Source organism: Manduca sexta, chromosome 22 (assembly GCF_014839805.1).
Source record: "Manduca sexta isolate Smith_Timp_Sample1 chromosome 22, JHU_Msex_v1.0, whole genome shotgun sequence".
In the NCBI taxonomy this organism is placed as follows: Eukaryota; Metazoa; Arthropoda; class Insecta; order Lepidoptera; family Sphingidae; genus Manduca; species Manduca sexta.
Genome location: NC_051136.1, coordinates 7,452,558 through 7,472,054, shown reverse-complemented (window position 1 = coordinate 7,472,054; position 19,497 = coordinate 7,452,558). Strand labels below are relative to the sequence as shown.

At 33.2% G+C, this 19,497-nt stretch overlaps 1 protein-coding gene across 2 annotated transcripts in view; it reads left to right on the top strand.

Annotated features, from left to right (window-relative positions):
• The first annotated feature begins 4,066 nt into the window (after positions 1-4,066).
• Positions 4,067-19,497, top strand: part of LOC115442607 (chondroadherin-like) — a 36,441-nt gene continuing 21,010 nt past the window's right edge. The window contains exon 1 of one of the 2 annotated variants that reach the window (XM_030167688.2): positions 4,067-4,209. The gene's annotated coding sequence lies outside the window, so the exon portion shown is untranslated. Of the gene's footprint in view, positions 4,225-19,497 lie in introns of both variants that reach the window. The other variant, XM_037441565.1, reaches the window with a different exon arrangement.

Genomic DNA, 19,497 nt, shown 5'->3' with positions numbered 1-19,497 from the left:
TAAGTATTTATAATATTATACTTAAAGGGCAAACAAACACTCACTTTGAACTAATAAGTAGTATACCAAATTATAAATCAATAGGACCTGTAAAAGTAGAAAAGGAGCTAATGATTTCAAACTCCTTAATAGACCTTCCTAAATTATATTATCTAAAATCCATCTGGCTCACATCAGCTTTCGGCCCAGAATCGCATCGTCGCGTCGGTCTATTCATGAGCTTCGATACCACAGACAGACATACAAATACCGGATACACAGAAATACGGATACACAGAAACACACCATACACTTATAAAACCGATCTTTTTCAGTTAAAAAAGTACTTGATGCCTTAAAATCATACTTACTAGGTTTTGATAATTTCCTTCGAAATTATCTATAAATAATATAAATGGAAGCTTGTCTGTATATAACGTACGCAACAGATCTGGATGCGATTTTCTCTGTTATATAGAGAATTTATTCTGGATAGTTTTATGTTAAAAGTATTGTAATTCGAATTAACTTACGAGTAATTTTAACTAACGAGAAAATACAAATTTTTGTGACCAAATCGTCAAAAATAACGACCTTCGGGCGCTTACATCACAAATGCCGGCTAAACTCACATTGATAAAATAATGACAAAATTGTAGTTATTTAAAAAACCTATAGAAAAGTCCTAATAATACAGTGAAAACTCACTTTATAGGTATTTATCTTTAAAATATTTATTCAATATGTTTAGTTTTTGCCAGACTATTTTGTCTAATACAATATTAATCTTTATCCAATTATAATATGTTGGTAATACCTTGGAAATTTTATGTAGAAAAAAATGTCCTTTACATTATTTCATTTGTACGAAATAGTGTAAAGGACATTTTTTTTAATGTTTCTGATGTGTTTTTATGTTTCTGAAGGACATTTTTGTATGTTTTCTAAAGGACTTTGGAAAACACTAAAAATTTAAAATATCCCGTGATTAAAAATATACATATACTTAGAGCAAAACAGCAAGCCCAGATAATAAATAACACATTTCGTAAAGTAAGATAATGCTAATAATTTTTAAATTTATAAGTAATATTCTACAAATGTATTGAATTGGTATCATTGTACAAAATAATAACTTTCTTTGAATTTCTATTCTTAGTGCAAAACCGTATCGAAATCTGTTGGGTTTTTTGGAGATGTAGGTATACAGAGAAACAGGCTTGAACATAATAGTGGGTACGTAGCGACTTTATTTTAATACTATTGAGACATGAGAGATACTTGTTCAGCATTTTTTTAACAATATAAACTAAATAACACATAGGACCACGTTTTTCCTTTTTCGAGGTAGGCAGAGGAGTTAACACACTCACATTCAGCAAGCTATGTTGGGTTACATGTAATTGAGGGCGAAGCTGTTGCAATTTACTGAATCAATATCGGACTCTGGTATGTTATTGAACAAATTTCTTTTAAGTAATCCGTGCTGAGCAGAAAATCCCAATATGACTACGCGAACCGGAGATTAAACCTGGATACGGTAATGTAACCGTAATGTATTCTATGATTACGCTACTGTCATTATTTTTACATAGGTACAGAATACCGAAAATGCACCCATGCGAGGCTAGTGCGGGCGGCTAGTTATTATAATTAATAAAAAAAGTTTGGTCGCATTCGAAACAAATATTTATAAAAAAAATATTTCATATGATGTACTGAAAATTGGGAAAGTTTAGTATAAGCCCTTTAGTATAAAGTGACCCCAGTTTAGGGAAACGTTAATTTTAAAAAACTACCTACTATTATTTACAAACAGGATATTTAAGCACATGTATCTGCACAAACAGGCAAAACAAGCAAGCAGCAACCTGTTTGTATTGCCTTATAATGTTAGCTACAAAAAGATATCATAATTTAACACAATAGACACATGTTTAGTTTGTAAAATATTGTCTACTTTTGGTTGTAGCATTGGTACCACTTATTGTCGCCAAGGACAAAATTACCAAATTATTTTGTATTAGTAAAATTTGGAACTTGCGAATCTCGTTGTTTGAAAGAATCTACGTGTGCGACATACAATCTTAAGCAAGGGTTTCGTAAACAATTTCTGGCCTAGGGTAGGAGAGAGGAGTTGAGGTTCTTGGTCCCTGCAAAATGTTAGTTCCGCCTACACCTCCTGGTTAATTTGAGTCAATAAAATTGCAAGTTGGTAATTTTAGTCAGGTATTTAGCATTATAATTCATCCTCATCGAGTAACCTCAATATAAAGATGGATATGGAGCCTATAACGCGGATCTTGGAAAGAAAATATTCGGCCCAGATAATATACTCTAACGAACGAACATACAGGTACTTTAGGTATCTATCTAAATGTATAGCAAGACGAGCATACAGCTCGCCTGATGGTAAGCGATTCGAATGGCTTTGAAATAAAAAACAAGGCATGATCCTGTACTGAGCTTGTCACTATGAGATCACCCGGCTTTACAGTCCTTCAAATTGCACAACAGTGCACGTACAACTGATACTTGGGAGTAGAACTGCAGCTTACGGTGGTACGGTAGTACTATCTACCTAAATGGATTCTGGTATGTGAGAGGCTTATCATTTAGTCAAATTACATTTAATTCATCAAAGTTAAAATAAAGTAGATAAGTGTTAAAGTTAAAATAAAGTAGATAGAAAGTAGATAATAATTGGTGTTCACAAAGAGCTGAAGCTGTTGTTTAGTATTATATCAAAATATTTATTAGTAATATTCAATAGTTACAGAAATAGGCACTCCTGACCCTAGATAATGATTCTCAGTAACTACGAGGAACTTTTAAGGACTTTTAGGAATTTATGGTTGACTCGTAAAGTACCAAAACAATAAATTTATTATTAATTATAGAAACTAGTTTCTGAATGCGTTGCTAGCGTGGAGAAAAAGTAAAGGTACCTATTAAGGAAAAAAGGGTATTCGGACCTTCGAAAACCTCACTCTTGATACGAAACCCACGCTCTCACTTCATGTTGGATGTCTGTAATACAGGGCACTAGTATAGTAATACTTACACTAACGTACAAAAATAATCTCCAATAGCAGTGTGCTTAGATTGTTTGCCGGCTATTATATTCCGCAACAAGCTAAACGACAACAAAACAATAAACACACAGACAGCTGAATTTAGAAAACAAAATTGTATAATTGTAAAATGTAGTTAGATATTGTAACTTTCACTTTTCGGATGACCAACACCTAAGTCAGACCCGTGACCACGACGGTTGCAGTCTTTGAACGTCGTGTCCTAGCATGTTCGGTAAGATACATTTATTGGGTAGATCTTGCGAACGAAAGACAAGGGGCCTCGCTGATGCGACTTCGCCCAGTCCTACGTCTATATCAGTCTACGCTACGCTACTGCTAATCACATTGCATACAATAAAGCTTGTAAAGTGCCGTTTATTCGAAGATATATAGATACCTAATTAGTAATTGCGGTGAAATCAAGCCAAATGAGGTCTTGTGTATGAGAGATCTACCTCGAACCACCTATGCGAATGAAAACACTCATACGCTGGCGTTACCAATTACTACACTACCGAAGGATTATTGACGCACAACTTTCGTAACTTTATCCAAGAATCAATCACAACTTAGAGTTGACTTTTAATATTTTTATCAAAATCTTATCAATATCTATTGTTTTCTATGCAAACATTCTTCTAAAATATGATCCAAAAAAAAAATACTTACTTTTAATATGTGTATATTTTTTTTTCTAAATTTGCATTAAGTAAATAACTTTTAAGATTCTTTGAAAAGACCTCTCTAAAACCAGTCGCGAAAATCATATTTAATCAGACATTTGACAAAAAATGTTGGCGACATTTATCGGATATCTTTAGTGGCCATTAGGATATTTTTAAAGATCATCCACGGCGATCCAAATCTGTCGAGGAGCTCGTTCTCGTAAGCATAACACATTGGCGAGTTAGCGCACGGAGACAGCGAGGCTTCAGGAGTTGCGGCTGCGCGAACCGAGCGGAGTGCAGCGGGTATGCCGAGCACAATGCCACATCAGTCCGCTTCCAGCTCCCGCGTGAGCAATTGTCTTGCCCTCGTCTGCTCCTACGCGCTTGCCGTAAATCGTGAAACGTGTAATGTTAACACGCGTGGTTGCATGATTGCAACTATTTAAAAGTGACAACTGAAGTGATTAATATTAACATTAAAACAGGTGAACTTTGTTATGGTAAATGAGTATAAATGCATTTAACAGTTTTTAAAGCAATAATCGCTTTAACGTATACCCTTTGGGTGTCAAACTTTTGGTGGCACTATTATTCACAACTTTATATGGTTGATTATTTACATTTTAGAGTGACTGTGGTACTGATTTTTTTTTCTTGGCGAACATAAGGCTATTTTACTGGATGTATATGCATGACAGCAATGTTTGAAACGCATGCTAACTGTGTGTAAACTGTAGGAAAGAGTAAGCTACTACACCATTAATTAAGTATTATAATTTATTATATTAAGTTTATAAATTTTAATTTCAATTTCGTTAAACACTCCACTAATGGCGCGGATACAGTCATTAGCTGTTAACGGCTAGCAGGTACATTTTGGATTTTCGTTTATCTAATTTTATATTGTAAGTTTCTTAATTGAGTTAGGTAAATTAAAATAAATATAGTGATTAAACTTTCGGTTAATTTTATTTTTGGTTACTTAAATAATGATTAGAGTATGCCCAAGACTATTAATATATAATAACAAATAGGTACTTACTAGGTACGCAACAGTAACACGGAAGCTGCACGAGTACATGATATTACGACGGGGGTTGTTTCTCCTTCACAATTATATTTTATTTACTGACTTGTATACTTCGTTGGTACGAGCTTTAGCCCGCGGCGGGCTCGTAATATTTTAAAATGAGGAAACAAGTTGTGTTGCCTTACGCAACGTCTGAATGGGCATTATTTTTTTTTGGCGAACACCGCTGGCGATTTGACTGTTATGACCGAATTAAGGAGATCGTTATAATATAGCTGGAGGTGTCGAAGGTGTCTCTTTGTCGAATTTGAAACAATATAATATACTATTTAATTTTATTGTTACCAATTAGCTCGCTGCTACGACCCTTTTTATTGTAGTTGGTATTAGATGATACCCTATTTTAATAAATAAAATTCGCTTCATTTTATTATTTGTTTTACCTGTAGCTCCGTCCGATTAATACCGGTGCGATGATAAGAGTAAAATTTTAAATGAACTTACATAAAATTCCTTTAAAATTAAAAGTATTTGGCTATAACGTGTATGGCCACATACTTTTAATTGATACAATTTTGATAATTATGTTTATTATATTGTAACGTTGAAGTTAGCTCCCCTTACATATTTTATCACGAAAAAGTTCCGCGTTGATGACGAAGTAACAATCTAGTCGGTACTATTATTCTTTTTTAATTGAGAAAACTACTCAATTGCGAATCAGCTCTCCGCAACAAGGGTTCTTTTTTTTGCCATTTTTTTATCGTTATTAATTACATATCTGCGAAAACATATTCTTTAAATATTTTAGTCGGCCAGGTACCTGTTACGTTTCTAAAGACTCCTTTAATTGTCAGACAGACAAACAGATACGTAAGTTTGAAAATAAGGTTTCGTTAGATAAGGAATAGGTACTTCAAACGACCCCCATATCAAATTTAATTATAACGTTATTCTCATCCTCTTTTATTACGATAAAAAAATATAATAAGCAAGATACCTGTGTTATTTTGGGCCATACTCAGAGTCGAAAATGCCAGCCTCCGAAATTCTATCAAATTTGTTCGTTGGCAGATTTAATCGGACGTGGCTGTTGCCTATTTCATTGTTAAGCAAAAGTGTGTACGCACTGTTGTGGTCCCGTTTGAAGGACATCGTAGCCAGCGTAATTACTGAGTATTATAAGATTTAACTTATGTCTTAGGGTGGCAAGCGCTGTGGAGTGCTCCGCAGTACTTTGAAGTTCAAAGTCCGATGTGGTATTGCTACTGTTTGTGGGCGATCGTATCGCTTACCATCAGCAAAACATAAGCCGTAATTGTATTCATAAACGAAAGACTTGAAAAATAAGTTTGACACTAGCACAAAATGTACATAAATATCCGTAGTTATAAAAGTACATACATACATACATAACATCACGCATTTATCCCCGAAGCATCACGCATTTATCGCAACTAAGGCACCCACTTTTCGCCAAGTATGTTCCGTCCCATGATGTGATAGGGGGCGAGCCTATCGCCATATCGGGCACAAATTCCAGACTCCGGGCTGATACTGAGCAGAAAAACCCAAATATCACTTTGCCCGACCCGGGATTCGAACCCAGGACCTCAGAGCGCTATTGTACCGGACGTGCAATACAACTACGCCACCGAGGCAGTCTTTAAAAGTTACTCATAATAATTATAATAATTATTGTCATCTATCTTGATCTGTCAGGAGTGCAACTATATTTGCCTACGCATTAATTTTTTTTTCTCAGGCGGGGGATTTTCTCGTTTCGTCACTCTACTGCAATAAAAAAGTAACAATAAAATAGCCGAATATTAAGCTGAAATTGTACAAATAGCCTTTCAATTTTATGGCCTTTTTCGAAAGACAAATTAATTAAAGGCTAAAATAATTATTTGCTTAAATTTATTCCAGACATTTGCAAACAAAGGATCCGTAGAACTTAAATAACTTTTCACCAGCAGCGATCAATTTTATTATTTTACTAAAACAGAAATATCAGCGAAATAATCAGTAACTATTCGCACAAAAATAAACTGGTCTACTGTTATAACATGGACCTACATTTAATTATTTTTAATTTAACTTTAGCACTTTTAGTGTAGGGCGAGACTATTGACTCTCTATATAGGACTCTGTGTATGTACGTTTATTTATTCTTAAAGTTAATTTATATTTATTGCATTATTTCATAAAACATTGCTGGATTTGTAGAATGTTTTCGCTATGTGTCCAACAGACCGTCGGATCTTTTACCGCGAAAATGCAAATAACGCTTACTTACTGTACGATATTCAATCCGAAGATATAAAATGGGTGAATCTAATAGTAATAATATATCAGGTCAAAGCATATACGTCCTAGAGATAAACAGTATATTACTTGGTATTACGAGACCCGGTATATGTCTCAGCGTGACGAGGGCAGTGGAGTGCCACGCAGTACTTTATATTTTTAAAATTTTGTATGGTGTTGATTTGTATAGGTACTGTTTGTATATGCTCGTACTTATTTTTTTATTTCACTTATTTTATTTGGAAAACAAACAGTATCTTATGTAATGAATCTGTACGATATATGTACACAGGGTCATTTTGACATTGCATTACTAAATGAAGCCACATACTCGTCTTCACCTTTGCAGATATTGTGCCAAAAATCATCTATTAGTAACGAATATTTTCACAAAAATTCCTGGTTTTAGTTTTCTGATTTTTTAATCATTTTGTAGTTTAATGCGAATATGGCGTGTGCGTGGGAGTATTTCTGACTGTAAGTATGATGTTGCCGCTGCCAAGAATTCTCTTAGAGTAGTAGTAGTAATGGCTTTAGGGCGCGTAAAGTTAAAATCACTTTTTATTAATATTTGTTTTGTTCGAAACATACACTTTTTTATTTTACATCTAAGGCTCAAGTAACTTATTGTAAAGTGTTATTTCCAAGTAGATAAGTATGTGGTTTCATGTAGTAACGCGATGTCAAAATGACCCTGTATATAATTAATATAATCGATTCTCAAGTAATGTCAGGTACCGAATATCAAGCGGGAAACTTTGTAAGTAGTACATATGCTACTTAAAAGTGAACATTATAGTCGTATTACAATAGTTATGAATTTTAAACGCTTCCCCTGAAAATCTGTAAATTTTATAGTAGAATAGAGTTTTTGGTAACGTTTACAGGATGCTTGAGGTATTCAATTGTAGTTTGAGGTAACCTTTGAGTAGGATTTTCATATAACTAGTAATGAATGCATATTAGTTCCATTGTATGGATCGGTTTTATAAAGGATTACGCCCTAGGAGTATAGCATCATTTAGTAGTATCAATCAGTCGTCAGTGAGGACATTGAAGTGCGGAGATCCTCTCCTATGTATCCTACCTCCGCCCAGTGAGGTCTTAATTAATGCATAGGTATAGACTACAGGTTAGTAACTACATCATATATGTAATTGTACTATATAGTGTATCGTTAATTAAAATTCTATCCATGGATGAGCACTATTGTGAGCACTATCTCAGTATTTATAAACTATGGCAGCTAGGCATCATAAAGTTACCATAGGTATAACAGCCCTTACGAGAGAAATAGTTAATTGAAAAAATCAAAGGTTGATACTCTACTTGAAACTCTTATTATTAATAACCTTCGTGCAGAGCGTAAAAAGGACATTTGTTCGAACTTAGTCGAAAAAAGTTCGAAATATATATCTGTCTTTATTTATTCAAAGCTTAAAACATTTATAGTTCTACAATATACATTAAATAGTTCGGCGATAAGATATGCGTAATAAGTGTCTTTTTTTAAGTTAATTGTAGACTATATTAACTCAATTCTATTCCAACTGTATGTTTTTCACAAAAAAATTGTGGCTATTTACCCCTGTGTTATCATTATTTGGATTTAAGAAAAAAATAAATACACAATTTTTTTTTAATTCATCCCTAAAAGAATTTTATGGGAGCGGAGCCACGGGGCAGCGCTCAGTCGATAACATTTCACGTTTCAGGGATATTTTAGTAGACCGTGTTCAATTACGTATTTAACTTAAATACAGCTTCATCAGTACTGGCTTTCTGCAAATAACTTTACAATGTATTGTATTTATAAATCGAAAGCTGGTACTTTGCGTGGAGTAGAACGTAGGTTAATGTACTGAAAAATGAACATTTTATAATTTTTTTCAATATATAGGTATATATGTTCTGTGTATTATTTATAAGTTATTGTAAGGTAGTTAGTTTCTTTTCATTGTAGATACTTTGCATAGTTAAAGTTTTTTTTATTATAGTTTAAGTACGCTGTACAATGTTATTTATCTTTCATTTCCGAAAAATAAAACAAAAACTCAAACGTTTATTAAATCTCAATTCTGCCACAAAGATTTAGGTTAACCTTGTGGTCTGTAGATAATTAGATAAAGAACACGCAAATATTCAATAAACGTTCCTAATTGGTAAATAAAGCCCTGTAGAATATTATATTTTGTGTTTGGCTTCAACAACGTGGATAACAAAGAGTTTCATTTGTTTTATTATGTTTTATACTGAAGGTAATTGTTTTTGATTTATAGTTTAATCCTTAGACATTTTATGGAATTTTAATCAAAATAGAAGTCCGCATCGTTATTATACATTTGTTCTTACTTTTTCCACATTTATTTTGTTGTAACGAGAAGCCATATTGATAATTTTTTTTTAAGCTTTATACAAAAAAGGTTTACGCAATGGTGGTTAAATATAATATTACAAAATAATAATTTAAACTATGTCGATTATAATCGTGATGCATAATTATTTATCACTTAAAGTCTCTATTTTATAAGGATATTTGCCTGGAAAATTCACATTGTTATTATTTAATAAAATTTGAATTTAGAAAATAAATGAAGCTTGGTTTTAAAAATTAACAACGCAATCGTAAAACTCTAAAAAAAAGTCTAATTAATAAAACATATTTCAAACGTACCTAGCTTCTCCTTTTGTAAAAGTTAAGATTTTGAGCGAAAAATATCACACACGAGTATTCTATCGTTGCAGCCTCGAGTCCGTGGAACGGCAAAAAAGTGTTCGGACTCGTTTCTGACAGTGAGTTATGCGTAGCCCGCCTTTTCACCGCCTTGTGTTTGTCTGCTTTTCGCTAGCTGCGTCTCATCTTGAATTGTAAGCTGAATTTATTTTGATTGCGGCTACTTCATGCTCGGTGTCGTTTTGGGAATTGAATTCATCCTTAGTTTTTGCTCCTCCTCGAGCTTAATTAGAATTTCGTAGGCCCGTGAATTATTTACGATGCTAGTAAAACAAAAAACTCTATCAACCGTCTCGTCAAGTAGCTGCCTTATTTAAAATTATATTGTTATTTTATAAGCTTTTTGTCTCTGTTATTTGTTACCAATATTATGGGGCAGATGTAATGTCGGCATGTGTACATTTATGTGATAATTTTTTGTTAGAGAATGTAAGTATATGAATATCTTATGATGGTACATGATCGTTTCTGTAGAGAAAGAGTACTTTATTAACCTTCAAGGATAGGCATGAAGACTGGGAAGTGCTAGGTTATTTTTCAGGTCACAAATATTCTCTTGTAATAGTAATAGTAGTAGAAGCAAAGTGAATCTATTGATGACGGTTGATGACTTATCCACTCTCCACACTAATAACGTAACTGTAACTCTACCATTCCAGTACGAAAATTCAGGTTCAACTGAGGTGATGAATATTATATAGTTTGACTTTAATATGTAACACCGAAGTCAGTATAAAGAAGTCCCATAAAACAACTACGCCTATACATACGTTATTATATTTGTAACTATTCTTACGACATGTAAAACTTTTTGACATAGTTTTGCGTTCCAGTATTAATCTTTGTGCTCAGTGGAGTAGAGTAAAAAGGTTACGCGGTTAGGTATTCTGATAGTGATGGATATGGCTCGGCTCTTTTGCTCTTACATCATTAGCTATTCATGAATTATGCCGTGTATTAATTCCCAGAACGGAATGATTCAGAAATGTTGTGATTTATTCGCTCGGTACGGAACAACCTCTAATAACTCTGTGGTATTCCCTTCACTAGGTAATTTCTTTATGCACTCGGAAAGCTTACAAAGCGGTAGGATTAATTAATTAACATGTAACGGTATTAAAGGTTTACAGACTCTTAATATTTTTAGGGTCAAAGTAATATTAAGCAATTTGTAGAATATAACACCGCAATATGTATTGGTACATAGATTTATGCTCGATTCACCTAATATTAAACATGTGTATTAATATTTCTATATGTCTGGTTATTCTATAAGTGTATTGACTCTTATGGAATTCGTGTATTAATGTGAAGCAACTCTACATATTTGTTTACGTGTATAAACAATATAAAAAACGCAACGGAACTTCTTTTAAGTAGTGTGGATGGGAAATAAAACATCCACACATCTTTATTCCCCACGACACTACTAAAATTTTCCATATTTTTATTTCTTACAGGGCCCCAAGCTGCGATCAAAGCTTTTGAAGTTGTATAATTGAATTTAATGTAGTATTAAGCTAACTAATTGTAATTATTGCAATATGTTCTTTAATTTATAAACTTTAGACTGTAACCTTAGTGACCAAACGTCCTCCCACGGTGAACGGAGTTTATGAGATAAGGCACACATTTAGGTGGTTCTCAAACTTTCGACAAAGACGTGTGTGTTGCAGGCATTAGGTTTTATTTGTCCCTTCTCAAATGCGGTTAGTTTGCAAAATGCTGAAAGAAGATAATAAACACACTAAATATTTTTGATGATTAGATGATTAGACATTGATGTTAGCTAGATTTATTAATTTTAGAGGATGGCAATGGTTTAATGAGAAAATAAAAAGAGTTTCCTTTTGGTTTTTTGTACCAGTTGGATTAACGTGATAACATGGTAGGATGAAACTATTTAAAATCAATACAGTTTACTATAGTAAATGGTTTACGAGATACAGCCGAAGAACTTTAACTATCTATCGTATTCACTGTTACGAAACCCTACACTGAGTATGGCGTGACACGCTTCAGTTTATTAATAGATAGGTATTGGTAAAACAGTTAGGTATCATTGCAAATAAATTGAATGAACTATAATTGATATCGCCTTTCAATCGCTTTTGTGTTGTTGAATCTTCATTTATTTAATCTTAGTAAAATCGTATTTCAGGCGTACCTTATCTTCAGAGCTTATTCTGAAGAAAATCACGCAATTTAGACGCAAAACTTTCTTGTTTCTCCTTGATGAGTAAATAGTAAATGAGTATTAGTAATTTAGATCCTTAACTTTTAATCGTGCCCACATAAATACACACATATATTTAGTTTTTCAAATACAATGATGCTTGATTTAGGATGATAATAAGTTTCGTAGTTTTCAACTTCTAATAGCAATGGTACGCGACCACATATTATGTTACCCAAAAAAAAAAAAAATCTATGATGTCAATAATCGATCTTTTTTTATAGCCTCCGAAGGTAGACAACTTTACGGTCTACTTGATGGTAAGTGGTCACTATCCCCATGAAACAACGGCAAATCCAGAGCCTCGGCCAAATTGTTATCTACCCTAAAACTGGACCTTAGTTCGAAACTTTCGACACTTGTTTTTCGGAAATTTTTAATTCATAAATCTGTTTATATAATAGAACATTTATAAGGTGTCGACCCATGTAACAATGCAAAAGATTTGTCATTTAAAGTATATATCATCAAAACATAAAGGTGAAATTTGGGAGTCAAGTTATTAAGAATATGCGCGATTGTCGACTTTGCCCATAAAAAATTAAGATCTAAATGGATGCCAAGCTTTGTAGCTAATATTAAAATTGATGTATAAGAACATATATCATTCTAACATTTTTTACTTAATTTATGACAATGTTTGATATTTAAGACTATACTTAACTTATAGAACAGTAGATTTATTAAAAAAGAAATCATACAATTTTTGAACTTTGGGAGAAAATTATATAAAAACGTGATAACTTTCGAAAAATAGTTTGATTTTAATGTCTTAAATTTACGTAAATCATCATGAAATAACATTTGTTTAAGTTAAATAAATTTTGAGTTTTAAGGCGTCAGAAGTAATACGTTGCCAGTTCCTTTTCTTGGCTTGGCTGATACGCTGTCGCGTGTCTCATTTTCATCTGTGAGAAGATTTTATTAGATGACTAATAACTTAAAAACGTTTGTTCACTTTTTCAAAATCTCAAGTTTTTGTTTTAAAAGAAACTTAGATTGAGGCTCTTGAGCTATTTCAATGATTTTCAAGTCGAAATACTTGTTGTTAGTGTAATAAAATTCGGAGAGTTATACCAATGAATACGGACGGTTTTTAAAATAGGTTGTAAAAGCATTGAAGTGCAAATTTAATTCTAGGGCTGTTAAAAGTAATTAGAAAAATGTGATATTCATATTCTTTTTATTTTCCTGACTTTTACATCCTGACTTTCATAGTGACTGAAAAGGCCCACAACTAGTCCAGTTTGAAAAAAAAATACAGTAAACTTAGTAGTTTAGCTGTAGTTTTGATTTTAAGATTTAAAGTCGTTTTTCTCTCGGATATACTCGCATATCAAGCAACATTCATAGTGGCTGAATCGGTAGATATTGACGTTCTCCATCGGCCTGTTTCGGTCGCCTGATCGAGTTACAATCTCCTTGTTTTGACATGTGTAACATGATCAATCAATAGGATCAGAATATCCTAATACCCATAACAACAGTTCCTTCGTCTGTCTAGAGTGTACGGAGACTCAAACCTATTATGAACAAAACTTGGGTGTATCTTGTCTTGTTTGTTCAATCTGTACAGAAATTAAAGGTTTGTAATTTTCATATAAAACCATGTTTTTGTTTATAGCGTATCTACGTTTAATTTTAACTACTTATTTTTTTAATTTCGCATTTCGAATTTCACCGATATTTACATAATATTTTGTAATTTTGTTAAGCTATAGATAAAGCTATTGGGACGTCGCGATCATCTAGTTTGTAACATTTATATATAAAAAAGAACTGTAGGTACATGGTAAAAAGAAATTTATTTTCTGTGAAAGCTGTCGCACAAGGTGACGCAGGTAACATTTTATCGTTTTACATTTTCATAAAACCGCCCGTAGCTATCATTTATCAGGTGTTGTGTTCCGGTGGGGGTAAACATTTTACAAAACATTTATTTGCTTTGCCAGCACAGATTTACATGTGGACGCTATACATTAATCGTACTCTGAGCCCCAGGAGCTGTATTCACTATAAGTATTTGTATTTTAATAGGTACGTAACAAAAAAGGGGCGTTAGAGTTTTTGCACATCTCATTACGTTGGACAGTAAAAAATTCGTTCGTCCATAATTGCGAAAATCCACCGGCTAACCTTTATGGCGATGGTATAATTTAACTGGGATATTGCCCTGAATAGAAACGGCATGTCTGCTTTTATTACCACGGCCAACGAATGCCTAAATATCCTGCTTTTTATGGACGCGAGTGACTGTATGAGCTCCTTTAAGGTATCTATTTATTAACGTCGTTAAAAGACGTTCCCAACCGCCGAAAGTTTAATATTTCGTGCACTGCTTTGAAGATAATCTTTATAAACCCTTAAAGTATACAGCTCCTTTCAAATATCTTTTTATAAACGTGTCTATATAAGCCATTTATTACCGCAAACTGTAACTTTCAACAGTTCACGCGTCTAAGAGGCTCTTTTTAAATACTACTTTTCTAAAGAGATAACAATGCCCTCATACTCGTATATCTTACTCGTGTATCATGCAGTTTTATTTAAATGTACATTTGCTATTTTATACGAGCCTTAGTTTTTAGTATTTAAATACGGATGAGGTTTTTGTCATTGCATTTCGTATGCGGTTAATTCAGTAATGTGATTTAAAAAGCCTTTCCTTGTCACAGGATGTGAAACGAGGCGGTCACTCGTGGATGATTTATGCGTTTTTTTTATAGCCATTTACCTATGTAGCTCATATTTTTTGGGAAAATAATCGTTTGTAAGGATCTGGTTTCAATCCTTTTATTTAAACTAAGTTTTTTATGGCCATTTCGCATTCCTAAGATAGAAGAAAAATCAGCTCGCTCTCAAGCATCAGGTATCATTATTTATTGACATCATTGTTTAGGTTATTATGTCCGACAGCTTTATTCCATATTTTGTTTTATTTATTTCAAAATAATATATACCTGATCAAACTTCTTTCTTTTACTGGTGATCGGTCTCTCATATGTGAGAGTCCGCCTGGGTAGTTTATGACTTATGGGCGGTCGTATCGCTTACCATCAGGTGAACGGCAAGCTCGTCTCGTCATTCAAAGCAATAAAAAAAAACTTTCAACACACATTTCAAATTGCCAATTAACCGCTAAAAGCCTAGTCTACACTTATAGTGACTTTTGTTATTTTGATTTAATTTATAATGTCAGTTCTACCTATCGCAAATATAAATTAGGGCCATCACACACGGCAGCTATAATCTATATTTTACATTATATCCCTACATGTATGGCATTAAATTATCTTAAAGTATACACACAGCTGGTGATAATTATATCACCAGCTATAATTATATCAAGGGAACATACATTAGTATACGTCTTGCATCGGGATATCAAATCTTATCTTAAAATGCGAAAATGTAAAAGTATACATCATAGCTGTCGTGTGTGGTCTCCTAACGAATTCTATGGAAAGGTATATTGTGTTACAATATACATCTTTAGATTATAGCTGCCGTATGAGATGTGCTTTATTCGAGCGATTGTAATAGTATAAGATAATATTGAATGTGCCCTGATATTATTTTGAATGGTTCACTCATTAGCGCAAAAATCATTACACTTGTATTCACTAGTGAGTTTGGGGGAAATAAAAGTTATATGACATTTAAAACTATGAATGTGACATAAAGACGCTAATTTTATATTTTTCCTTATTCTATTTATACAGATAGGATTGTGTTTATTAGTATTAAAATATTTAGTACGCAAGTTTTAGGTCTTGTATACAAATTTTCAAAAGGCAGTTGAGCAAATCAGCATGGTTATAATGATCGTCTGGGCATTCAGGTCACTTGCTGGATAAAATTTTCTGTGGTCTGGACTGCACTAACAGCGATCGGGCTGTTAAAAATGTCTTATTGATAAATTACCAGTGGCGAATCCAGTATTTTGGCTTGCGAGGCCGGCTTATTTATTTATTTATTTATTTACTTACTTTTAGGGAAGCTTACAGACTAATAACAAATGTAAATAAAGTAAATTATATAAACTTATTGCTAATTACAAGCCTCCACCGTTTTATACACAATTTACCACTTTCTTGTTAACTTCTTTATTTATTTATTTTTATATATATAATATTTGCATACATATAATTGTTTTCCCATACTTTGATCAATATGTTTTTATTTTAGGATAATCTAAGTAAACTTAATGTGCGTTTACAGTATTGCAATTTAATTTCGTAAGCATTCCAGTTTCAGCGTGAATTTTGAGTTGAGAAATATTCTTTTGTCAATACAAGTTTAAGCTTATTAATTTTTGTACAAAATAAATCAATATCTAGATTTAAATGTAAGCTATTGAAAGTATTAGAGCTACGTATTAAGAACGAATTGGTTCTATAGTTGGTATTAGCGGATGGTGCGTACAATAATGGTCTTTGCCTAAAACTCAACTGATTAGTGCGCAACGATAACTTTGATAGAAGATAGGGGCAGTCAATAGATCCCCTGGCTAATTTCATTAGTAAACATAAGTCATTTACACATCTCCTATATTCCAGTGGAAGGAAATGATATCTCTCACAACGATGATAATAGTTGGACGAGATTTGTTGTGCTTTGAAGTCTAAAAATCTTAGAAATCTCTTTTGTATCTGTTCAATTCGAGCAATATATATTTTATATTGCGGATTCCAGACTTGTGACGCGTATTCTAACTGGCTTCGTACAAAAGAACAATATACAATTTTATGGGCTTCAGTGTTCGGAAACTAGCAGCAGTCCTCATTATGAATCCTAAGGATTTAGTTGCTTTCCTTACTATGTGTTCAATATGTTTATCAAATAATAGTTTTTCATCATGTATGATACCCAAATCCTTAGTTTCTGAAACTTTGCTAATAGGGTTATTGTAAAAGGTATAATTAGTATTTATAATATTATTTTTTAACCTAGAAAATGTAATGTGAAAACATTTGGAAACGTTAAGTTGAAGTTTGTTACAACGGCAATAATCTGAAAACCTATCAAGATCTTCTTGTAACTTAATTTCATCTGAAGCCTTGAGTATTGGTTTCATGATTTTCATATCATCTGCATATAACAATGCATCAGAGTTAAGGAAGCAAGATTTTATGTCAGAGATAAATATTGTAAATAGCAATGGACCTAAGATTGATCCCTGTGGTACGCCTGACGGTACAAATTTCCAGCGAGAAGTAAAGCCATGTGATACCACTGCCAGTGTTCTATTATCAACGTATGATTTGAGCCACCTCAATAAATCTCCATGTATGCCGGCGATCATCAACTTGCGTAAAAGTACCACGTGATCTATACGATCAAAACATTTTGTGAAATCCGTGTAGACTACGTCCACCTGAATGCGATTATCCATGTGTTCAGAAGTCTGCTCATTAAAAGTATCAAGTTGGATGTGGTCGAGCGACCCCTTAAAACCCGTGTTGGCTATCTCCCAACTTAGAAGCTAGTACAGAATAAACTTCGGTATGGACTATCCTTTCTAAAATTTTTGCGAATAAGCATAATTTAGATATAGGACGGTAGTTACTTACATCAGCTTTATCCCCACTTTTGAATACTGGGGTAATAAATGCCGATTTCCATATGTTTGGGACTGTACCTTCTGATAGGGAGCGTTTAAATAGGGTACAGACCGGTAGTAGGAGACTTTCTGCACATTTTACTATAAAAATAGGTGGTATTAAGTCTGGTCCGCCCGATTTATTAATGTCTAAGGATTTAAGCAGCTTTAGAACTCTATCAGAGGAAATTTCTATCGAAGAAATCGAAATATTTACATCATGGTCATTTAAAAATTGAGTACTTGTAAGATCAGAGTCTGGTTGTTGAAATGTTGCATGGAAATAATCTGCAAATAAATTGGTTATTTCCTGCCCCGTTTCTGCTACCGTTTCGCCATACCGCATTATATTTGGCAGAACAAATGTACATTTTTTGCTTTTAACATATGACCAAAAACTTCTTGGATTTGATACAATAGATGCTTCGATAATGTCAATATAATTATTAAAACAGGTTTGTTCTAACTCCTCTGCCCTCATTTTCAGCAAAGAGAAAGAATGATAATCAGATAAGTTGCCATACCTTTTGTATTTCGAGTGATACTTATGTTTTTCAGCCAGAATTTTAATCAGGGCAGTATTATACCACGGAGGGTATGACTGCCGTCTGACAGATTTGACAGGAATGAATTTATCCCTAATTTCATACAATTTTTCATAAAACGTGTTACTGCCTCATCCAACGCCACCGAACACAAATAATCATGCCAATCCACCTGAATAAGGGCATTATTTACACATTCATAGTCACCTTTATTAAACATATACTTTTTAGTAGAATTTTCATGTAATGTATGAAATTGGATGAAATTGGCCTGAATATGTAAAGTCTTATGATGTACATCAACCGGCACTGCCAAAGCATTGTCAATCTCTTCAACTGTTAAGGTGCTGTTAGAAAAGACTAAGTCTAGCATCCTCCCATTTACGTTACGTATACCGTTAAATTGAGATAAACTATACGTACTGACGCAATCGAAGAATTCAACAAGCGATGAATCAGATATTTCCTCAGGTACTAATTCAGCACCATCAGGAGATTTGCACCATTTTACATCATTACCAAAGTTAAAGTCCCCATTATTATGAACACATCAAGAGGATATGATGACATTAAATTATTTAAATTGTGAGTAAAGTTCAAGAGTTGTGTATTGAATGAGCTACCAGAATTTTCCTTACAAAGGTACAGTCCGCAAATATGTATATAATAAGTTACCGATGGTCTTAGCTTATTTAAAGTAATGGTTATCCAGATATCCTCTGTACTGCTACGCCAATCATACCTTTCCATTGCTACTAAGTCCTTTCTTACAGCTATCAATACGCCACCACCTAATTTTTGTAAAGTACGGGTATAATCGCGGTCGCGTCTCCAAACCAAATATCTTCCGTCAAATAATTCACAGCTATTTATACTATCTACTAGCCAAGTCTCTGTTATCACGATCACATCATACGAGTTTAGGCAGACATTCCGAAAGAAATTATTTGTTTTTGTACGAAGTCCACGCACGTTCTGGTAATAAATATTAAGCGATGGCATTTTTGCATTGTCATAATTACTAAATAATAACACAGATATTTACAATAGTTGCATATTATAGCCTGCTCGAGATTCCTAAAATATATATAATATAAATTCAATAGATTGTATCTAATAAGATCATTATATTGGGTGTGGGTAGTTATTAAAAATGATACAAACATTGAGTACAGAGTTGAAGCACAGTGTTTCATCGTGTGTCTTATCGGAGCGCACCTTATGAAAGGGAAAGTATAAATAACAATAGTATGAAACAAGTTATAATACGCACCAAACGACAATAGCTACAATAGAACTTAGACCCTATTAATATA